This window comes from Mauremys mutica, chromosome 2, assembly GCF_020497125.1.
Source record: "Mauremys mutica isolate MM-2020 ecotype Southern chromosome 2, ASM2049712v1, whole genome shotgun sequence".
In the NCBI taxonomy this organism is placed as follows: domain Eukaryota; kingdom Metazoa; phylum Chordata; order Testudines; family Geoemydidae; genus Mauremys; species Mauremys mutica.
In genome coordinates this window covers 107,901,183-107,909,617 of record NC_059073.1, presented here as the reverse complement: position 1 = coordinate 107,909,617, position 8,435 = coordinate 107,901,183, and positions in this window count along the sequence as shown.

Genomic DNA, 8,435 nt, shown 5'->3' with positions numbered 1-8,435 from the left:
GTTATTGCTCAGTTCCAAAGGAGAACAACCAGAAGAGTTTAACCTAGCAGGATATTATCCTAGGTGTTAGAAGACCATGTAAGTGACTATTACCCTATATACAAGGATACATCCAAAAACAAACTGATTTATATAAACTTGTTGAGATTAAGGATTATTTTGATAGAAAAAAAAATCATGCTATTATTGGTCAAATCTTGGTCTCAAGTCTTTGAAGTAACTGCCATCTTCAATACGGGATTATGCAAAATCTTGTGGAGCCTGCTAAATCCACAGTGAAGCTATATGGATACTTGATGATGTTCTGACATTGATCCCCCTCAGGATTTGCTTTATTCCACTGAATGCAGCCCTCTTTTGTTTAAGCTGAGATGCTAAGTCCGAGGATCTTTTTCTGCAGCCATATTATGAGAGAGCAGCCGATGAGATATGCAGCAGAAATTCACATGCTCACATTCCAACTAGAATTACATTAAAACAACATCTATATCAGGACTGTTAAGAAGGTGTTCCTGTCCCTAAGAGTAACACACCGCCACCATATAAAGAAACAGATCTTAAGAAGTTTAAAGAAAACTGATTGACCGCACCCTGTCTTGGGCGAAGGAATCACTTAACAACAGCTGGGATTATGTAATCTGTACTTCTGTATTGTTTTGCCTTTTTGGTCCCCACTTCTCTATTGTTTATCTGCATGGTTTTTTTCTGTCCAGTACTTTTATTGTTTCTGTCTGTTGTGCAAGTAATTTTGCAATTTTTAGAATCAACTAGGGTGGTGAGGTATGATTGGTTAAAATGAATTATTTTTGGCAATATGTTTTGGATTGGGTCAAAGAATTATTTTGTAATATTTTAGTAAAATGATTGGTTAAGGTTTAGCTCAGCAGGACTCGTTTCACTATATAAACTGGGGATCCCAGAAGAAGAGCCAGCTGGGAAAAAAAAAGAAAATGAAAAGAAAGAATAAAAAAGACCTGGAAGAAGAACTACTCCAGCCTCGGGGGGGGGGGGGACCCCCCCAAGACACAGCCAAACAATCAGAGCTGCTAGAATCCTATGGGCACAACTGTGAACTGCAGCAAAAGAAACCCAGATGAGACTGACCCTTGCCTGGCCAACAGGGGGGGGGGGTAGAGACTCGCCTCCATGATCAGGATTTGAGAGCACAGCATTGTATGCTTGGTGTGTGTATTGTGCTTGGTCATTGTTAATAAACAGAGGTGAAAGAAATTACTGTGTAAGGCTCTTTCACTGGTAGAAGGTCTTGCAAAACCCCACAGAAAAGTCTGCCCTGAGCCCTGGAAATTGGGTAAGGTGGTGAGGTTCTTAAATGAACCGACTTACATCTTGTGCCCAGAGAACTAGGCAAAGGTGGGTGCCCTAGAATGTGCGGGTAAACAGAGAAGTCCAGGAAAAAGAAATTTTGTGATCTTTGTACGTCAGGGTTTCAGCATTTCTGGCAGCATTCATTAATATTAAATTTATCATTGAACCTTCAGCATCTTGAAGATGATTAGCTTGTCAGACACCTGGCTTCTAGTACAAGGCATTCAAATGAGCCCTTTGCAATATCTAAGTGGAGGCAGCTAGGGGTCCAATTTAAATGTGTCACGGAGCAACTTCTGAAGAAAAACTTATAATATCCTTCCATTCTAGATTCTGCAGTAAAACCCAAGAGGTGAAGTTGCCTTCTTTGAAACCTGTTTTTTAAGTCCTCCTGTTTTTCCTTCCAGTTTTAATCTAAGCGTTAAGAAGGGAATTTCTTCTTTAATTTCACAGGCTTCAGTGGCAGTCTTGTGTAGAAATTAATTTTTTCCATATATCTTTTGAGACAGAATTCCTCACAGACCGACTGGATGCAGGTAATGACACAATATCCTGGGCTAGGTTCTACTGTGGCTTTACAGTCTCCCCCTTCCAGCTGCTTAGGAGATGTCAGGTGTAGGTCCTTTTGTTGCCTCTCCTTTTTTCATTGGAATCCACAGCCAACAGTTTGAAGTTTATTCAGGGGTTAATTTAAACATTTATTACAACATCTAATGCTAATTTGCTAGGAAAGTAATTATTAGAGACGAAATTGATGTGGGGAGTGAGGAGGTCTGGGACGAGGCACCAATCTTCCTCACAGGTACTATGCAACACACCTCCCCCACTAGCTTTCTTAAAATTCCAGGTGGGTCATTTTCCATTACCTTCAATCTTACCTTGTCATTGAAAAGTAATATGTATAGAGAAATGATCGCTCTGTGTAATGGGGGTTGCTCTACTCACAGCTGGATTGTGCCACCTCCTGTTCAATTCTGGGGACTAGCTTGGACAACTCTGATGACCCCTTTCAGAAGTTACACCCAACAGTTTTTATTCACCCTCTGCAGCCTCTCTCTTGCTTCCAGGAGCTGCAGCATCCTCTTTGTGATTAAGCCCTACCATAAGTTATTCCCCTTCCGGGGGTGATGTAACAAAGTCTTTCCCAGACAAACCAACCAGGCAATCCACTGTCTTTCTACCTGGCCTGTTCCACATCTCCAGTGGCTGGTAGGGGAACCCATGCCTGGCCTCTACACCAGGTTCCAGCTCAAGGGCCCTCCAGTTGGCAGCCAAGGCCTGCATTGTCCTACCTTGCTGCTTTCTCCCTGATCTTTTTGCTGCCTTCTTGGCTTCCTCCCTTCTCTGGTTTTGCCAGCCTCCCAACTTCCTCCTCTCAGGGAGTGACTACAGCCTGCCCTTCCCTGCAGCCCCTCCCTAGCTTCCCTGGCTGTCTTTTGTAGAAGCCCTGCCTGTCCCTCACCAGTGAGATTCTCTTTAATTAACTGCCTCCAGCCAAAAGCTCCCCCATTTTCAGACTAATTAGCTAATTGGGCCCACCTGACCTATTTCAGATCTTGCATGAGCCAGTGTGGGGAGCACACTTCATATTCCTTCTTCCTTACATAATTCCCAGCTTCATTTGCTTGCTAAATCAGCTGTCCATAACTTCCCAGAGTCTAAAGCAAGAAAACCTATCATCTGCTGCATAAAATCTAAATTGGAACCCATCATTTAAAACCACTAGATTGTTTTCATCAATGAACCTTTATAGGCAAGTGCCATTACAATCAGTTGTCCTACTTATCCCCACAACTTATTATGACTGTTTAGGTCACCACCTATAATATGTGATCTTTTGGAGTTCATCCACTATTTCTTGTCATTCCAAGCTTTCTAATTTCCCACCTTGGTTATAGATAAAAATAAATCCCTTCAAGAAATATGTCTCTCTTGCATTAGGAATCCTCAACAGCATTATGTCAGAGATTTACTTTTTCATTCACTATTTCTATGTAAGTTTAAAACCTTCCTTTATGAAAGTTCAAACACATCCTCCACTACCTAGTTTTCGGTCTTGCCTAAATGCAGTATATACCCTAAAATTTTAATAACAAGATTTTTTGACCAACCATGCTTCTTAGGGCTGGTCCACACTAAGAAGCGGGGTCGAACTAGGGTACGCAAATTCAGCTACGTGAATAGCGTAGCTGAATTCCAAGTACCCCCTAGTTCGAACAACTCACCCGCCCATACCCCGCAGAATCCGAAGTCCGCGGCTCAAAGGTCACACTCCGCCACCGCCATTTTGCAGTGGTGGAGTACCGAAGTCGACCGCGTCGCTGTCCGGAGTTTCGAACTATCGCGTCCAGATTAGACCTCCCAGAAGTCGGAACTCACCGGGTCGACCCGGTGTGTAAGTGTAGACTAGCCCTTAGATACATGAGATATCTGGTTCCGTTCTCGTTTCCCCATTTATTATTCTTTTAGCTTTTTCTGGCATTCAAAAAAAAGATTGTGATTCCCATTCTAAATCATATTTCACCATTACCCTCATTCAATATTCAATGAATACAGTTCCACTGACAGATTTATACCATACACGTATTTTTCCACTGCCCCATACTATAAATTTTTCATTTTTTTCAGATTTCTCCTTGTTTACAATGTGCAATTTATCATTTCTATCTTCAGTGCAATAAACTTCTTTTTTTCACAGTTAATATATCATCCGTTCCTTCTGCAGTGTTGATCATATTCTTTATAGCATGAAGCTGTATCTGTAGTTCCCCTTTTCCTGTGCTAATTTTCTCTTCCTTTACCCATCTGATGGTTGGGAGTCTCCTTACAGGATTTTGCATAAAAATATGTTATTAACAATTTTTATGCCTTTTATCTCTCATTAGTTTGTCTTGCTGCAATACATCCTCTATGTGCTAGAGGTGATTCCCACCAAACAGGAACAACACTTGACCCCTGCCCATACTATACAATAATCATAGGAATGTTTTCATCCCATATTTACTGCATCTCGTTTTCCCTTTACAGAACATTTTGGTACATGCCCATTTCACTGGCACTTACACCACCTTAATGAGAATGAGGATATATGTCTAAACATCTGATACCCTAATATAACGTTCCTCAGGTAACGGCCCTCCTTTAAATGCAATCAAGACAGCTGTTGATGGCTTTTTTTCACCTCTTTTTTTATTTAACTATTTTATCCCCTTACTTTTGTTTATCTCATCATTGGTCAAGGACCCCATATAGTACCTCATTCCTTTTGGTCAAGTACTTTGATAGCTGACAACTGATTTTTATCTTTTCTCTAAAGTTTTAGTTTTCAGTAGTTTTACAGCCTGCACTTTGTTTTTTAAAATTCAACTAAAAGATCCCCATCTTGCAACCTTCAGGCTCTTACTATGTCCCCAATGCTTTTTTTTAATCCAGTCAGCTACTTTCACAGGGTTAACATCACCTGTTCTTATTTCCTTTGCTAGTGATCTTACAATTATAACATTTTGGTTTTATTTATTTGCCTCAGGTTTGCTTTTTTTCCTATATCATCATCATCATCTGAGTCTTACTTTTACTCCTTTCTTTTTTTCTACTTTGTACCCATCCTCCTTCGCATACTAAGCTCTTCTTCATTTTCCAGAGATGAGAAAATCTTCCTTCTCAGCCCAGCAGCCCACTCACCAGACATTCAGGCCCTGCCAGCAGCTCCCTCCCACTACAAACTTTCTCTCTTTAAACTAAACAGACTGCTCTTGTCCATCAGGGCTTCATGATCAGTTTAAGGCCTGGCTCTCCCTCCAGGTGCTGGCCAGATAACATAACAAGCCTCTCAGGCCCACATTAACCCATTCAGAACCTATGCCAGGGACATCACCCCATCACCACACAGACACCTAAAGGAAAGCAATCAACCTCTCCACCCATCTGTTTACCTACTCTTCCCTCACACACTCATTTCCTCCCCAAAAACAAACAAAAACCCCAGCATCCACCCTACTAAACAGCACCACAGCTACATCAACTTTTGCCCCTTTTCACTGCTCTATCCCAGTGGTTCCCAAACTTTAACAACCTGTGAACCCCTTTCACACTAAAATGGTCAAGTCTCGTGAACCCTCACCTAAAAATGAATTTTTCCAGGGATTTTCTCCTTTACCTGAGTATAAGATTATAAAAGCCGTGATCTGGGAAATATGGAATTTGTTTTTATTACATGCATATTACACATCACAATTTATTATTAATTATTAGTTATCATTACAGTATTTTTATTACATTAATGAAAATGGCAACACTCTTCCAAGATCTCACTTTCATAGCTTGTATCACTTTGAATAAGCCTATTATAAAGACAAGGCTCCCCTAAGTTTTTAATCAAGGAGTATGAGATGTGAGACAGCTTTGAAAGGTATTTAAGAAGCCAACTCAAAGAGTTCCTCCTACACAAGCATTCAGGTCTTGAGCAGTCCAGCCAAACAACGCAAGTTACAACAAAGCTTAAACTTTGTTCTTCATAATATTTTAAAAACAATACTAGCTGCCTATTTATATATTAAAAACAGCAAAATATATACCACCTCCCTTTCCATTTCATATAAGGAGTCTTGAAGTTTAAATCTCCTCAGTGTGATAGATATGTTTGCTTTGATCTGCTATAGCTCTTGGAAGTCCAGGGGCTCCGGTTTGCTGGTCCCGTGCCCGTGTCCAGAGAGAAAGCCCTGTCTGCCATTAGGGAATTTTTGTCCCAAGAACCCACTGTAACATTTTGAACCCCGAATTATGGAAACCAACTGCTCTATCCCAACACAGTGGCAGGGAGAGTTAAACACTTTGCCACCATTCCCAGGCTTCTGGAGGACCATCAAAGGTTGCCCTAACGTGGACTCACCAACCACAACTTCTACTCTCTTCATAGGTGCATTGTCAATAAGCCTTTCAATAGCTGTGACTGATCTCTGATGAGACCTCAGAGCTGGTATGCATTACCATATCCTGGAGACACATGCAGGCACTTGAACTCTGCTGCTCCCTAACACAAACAAAGTAAGGCACATGCTAGCCCTGAATCACAAGTTACAGAAGGCACATGAACCATCCCTGTTTGTGGATTGAAGTCAGTGATTAAGAGGGTCCAACAAGGATCATCTAGTCCTAGAGAAGTCCAATGCATGCTAACGGAAAACTCATGGTAATCTATCAACTCACTGATTACCAATGTGTATCCTCTTCCACACTGCCCCTTTATAATTATACTGATTCTCATATAATCTAAGACAGAAGAAGAATAAAGAAAGGAGGCTGAAGCTCCTTCACTGGAGATTTTCAAAAGGATGGCTGGATAACCATCTGTCTGTGGATGTTTAGACACATCAAATCCAGGGGGTTAGACAAGATGACACCTTTCAGGCCCATCTAACCCTATGATTCCATTATGAATCCGTGATGAAAAATGCAAGCATAACTCATAAACAGGCTTATAGTACAAGGATCCTACAAGCCTACACCAAAGCCACAAATGGAGCCAAGAGATCTTTCTCCACTGTCTCAAGCGACTATTGAATTCCATGCTCCCCAAAGCATTCCCAGACTGTGCACTGGTTTGTAAAACGCAGAAAGCAACAACTCAGACCCCAGACCCTGCACCCTCACACTATTTCCTGGGAGGAACGGATAGCCTCCTTTATAGACAACATCTCCCAAAATCAGGCTGTTCTCACGGGATACACAATCAATTGCCACCTACTCAGGATTATCAGCCCTTTAAATGCTACACGAAACACCTGAATGATCGTGAAACAACCACATATGAATCACATCCATAGCAAACATTGGCTGCAGAGAGATAGCCATTTATGAGTGTCTTCACCCGTTCAAACAAAAACTGTCAACACAATCCAGTTATGAATGGCAAACTTCCACCACACTAAAGCATGCCATAAAATGAGAGCAGTAGCTTTTGCTCAGTGTAACTGATTTCACCAATTTACTGCCTTGATTCAAATTTTCTCCTTCACATCCTCCACTGCCCTCACTAATAGAAGAACCACAAAGAATTATTTCTCCAATCCTTATTCAACATAACACTTTGATCTGTGCAGACAACACTCAACTCTGTCACATCAAATGCTGTACCCATTATTTGAGTAAGCACAGTGCCTGTAAGAAATACAACTAGGTCAGACCCCACCAAGAAATACATGATGTTAGTGGGAGGAAGGAAACACTAGGAAAAACTAGCCAAAAATCACTTCACCCTGCTGTGCAGTTATCAAGACACTTTGCAGTATCAAGTTTCTTTTTGTTCATATAATCATAGGGCTCGGAAGCAGTCTTTAATTTGTGCCAGACCTTGATTTCTGATTTCTAGACCTTTAAATTATTTTTGTTGCTCTCCTCTGGACTTTCTCCAATATGTTCCACATCTTTCCTGAAGTTTGGCACCCAGAACTGGAAACAAATACTCCATGTGAGGCCTGATCAGCGTAGAGTAGAGCAGAAGAATTACTTCTCATGTCTTGCTTACAACACTCCTCATACATCCCAGAATGATGTTTTAGTTTTTTTTTTGTTTTTATTTTTTTTCAAACAGTGTTACACTGTTGACACATATATTAGCTTGTGATAAAACTATGACCCCCATACTCTCTTTCGCCACAGTACCCTTTCCCTATGCAGTCATTTCCCAATTTTTGTAGGTGTGCAACTGATTGTTCCTTCCTAAATGAAGTACTTTGGCATTTGTCCCTTTATTTGAATTTCATCCTAATTTACTTCAGACCATTTCTCCAGTTTTGGACTCTTCTGCCGCTAGCTTGATTCTCAAAATAGCAATAACTGCTAGAAACAACGTTCTTCAGACTATGAGTAGCTGGGATGTCATGCCCCATCCTATGTACATGCTGATTTACTAATTGCTTGTTCAAGGTCAGACACAAACAAGAGCATGTATCCTTACTACCCATTTGTTTGCCACTAACATCAGTAACTACCTACTAACAGTTCATACTATAAAACAGCAGTAGTATGATTCCATTATAACAACTCCAGGGGAGTTCTCACTATTAATGCTACTCTCATTTGAAATAGAAACGCACACGTCTAGCTCTATA